This window comes from Phoenix dactylifera, unplaced genomic scaffold, assembly GCF_009389715.1.
Source record: "Phoenix dactylifera cultivar Barhee BC4 unplaced genomic scaffold, palm_55x_up_171113_PBpolish2nd_filt_p 002150F, whole genome shotgun sequence".
NCBI classification, from domain to species: domain Eukaryota; kingdom Viridiplantae; phylum Streptophyta; class Magnoliopsida; order Arecales; family Arecaceae; genus Phoenix; species Phoenix dactylifera.
The window spans coordinates 19,043-20,654 of record NW_024069415.1 but is presented as its reverse complement, the minus strand read 5'-3'; the positions used below and the strand labels follow the sequence as shown (position 1 = coordinate 20,654).

The following is a 1,612-nucleotide window of genomic DNA, read 5'->3' as shown; positions in this document are numbered from 1 at the left end:
GCCCAAAATCTCAAGCCATCCACGGCAACTCGCTGACTCACTCAACTTCGTTCAGTCACCCATGACAACTCATTAATTCACACGATCACGCCCAATCATGACGGTAACTCATTAATTCGCCCAGTCACATCACAGGTAACCCTGTATCCCTTTTATAAAAGGAAAACTTTTTCCTCTTGAAGGGGATTCTAGTTCTTTGACTTCTGCATGCAATATCTCTCTCTCTTTCTCCACAAAGCCTCCCTCTGACTTAAGCATCGAAGGGCCGGCGCCGAGAACCCCGACTACCGGCTTTTTGCAGATCTTTCGGAGGATGCAGCCCGCCGATGCGCCACTCACCGGAGCTCCTCTTCCTCAGCCATTGGTCACCCCCGAGTTCAGTTTCCAGCAACAACAGTAATATTATACTATATTATATATTTTATATTATATTTTATTATGTTTTGTTGTATAATACTATACAATATTTTTTATGATCATTTTGTTATACCAAAAATATTTTTTAAATTTATTTACCAAACATATATTAAAATTTTACAGTATTTTAAAAATTTAATTACTAAATAATAAATAATATTTTATAAAAATTCTATTTTAAAAAATTCTACTCTCGAAAACTCTATTGCGAGAATGTCATGCTGCTTTATTACCCATTTGTGCAGTGACAGAGCGCAAACTTACAAGGAAATAAGAGGTCTAGCGTTCATTTCCACTCAATTTTGAATCATTTTCCTTTCCAAATCTCCAAATTTTTTCACCAAATCAAAGTATTTTTCCATCCGCCTCCTCACCACCACCCCTCTCTAATCTCTATCCGCCTTCGTGTTGTGCTGCACTGATCGGCCCCTGTGCTTCCAAAGTTGTTATTTTCTTCTCCCTCCTTCGTTCGTCCTCCTCCTGGATTATAATGAATGTCGTACTCCAGTAGAATCCAAGCTGGTGGCATCATTGTCTTATCATCTTGATTTCTTTCTCTCCAGTCATGTCACCACGGATGTCAAGGCTTTGACCCAACCGCAAGGCTCCACGACATCTTTATTGGCGGCGAGGAGGTGGTAAGGTCATCATTCATCCCGGCATCCCAAGCTCATCATTTGCTGGCCTTCTGTGTCCGACCTGGGATCCGAGCAAAAGGTGCTTGCTGAAATGTTTTTTATGAAGAACGCAAATATCTCTGGAATTCCATAGGTCTATGATTTAAATATTTGCTGACATATCTTAGTTGAAATGCTTGTAGCATGAAGTCTATTTATGTGGGCATAAGATGCTTGCTGAAATGTTTCTTAAAAATTTGGTCTTGTTTGGTTGAAATGTTCGTAAGACTAGCTTATCTAAATGAGTATGAGGTGTTTGTCGAAATGTTAGCGCTAAGCCATGATTGTTTGTATTTCACATGAACTTCGTATGTACTGTTTGTTTAAACGGTAGATTCTGTATTATGATGTGACTTCGCAGATTATTCAGATATGTTTGGCAAAATATTCCATGGGCTCCTACTAACAGTATATTGAAGACATTTGAATGTCATTGGCTCGAATAGGCAGTAGACTTGCTGCCATGTATGTCCTTAAATCCAGTCGCTGCGTATTTGAATTATCTATTTATCCTGACA

The 1,612-nt window shown here is 39.1% G+C and overlaps 1 long non-coding RNA gene across 1 annotated transcript; it reads left to right on the top strand.

Annotated features, from left to right (window-relative positions):
* Nucleotides 1-636: 636 nt before the first annotated feature.
* Nucleotides 637-1,359, top strand: LOC120109416. The gene is made up of 2 exons (XR_005510302.1): nucleotides 637-859; nucleotides 981-1,359. It is a non-coding gene; the product is annotated as an uncharacterized LOC120109416 (long non-coding RNA).
* Nucleotides 1,360-1,612: the final 253 nt, after the last annotated feature.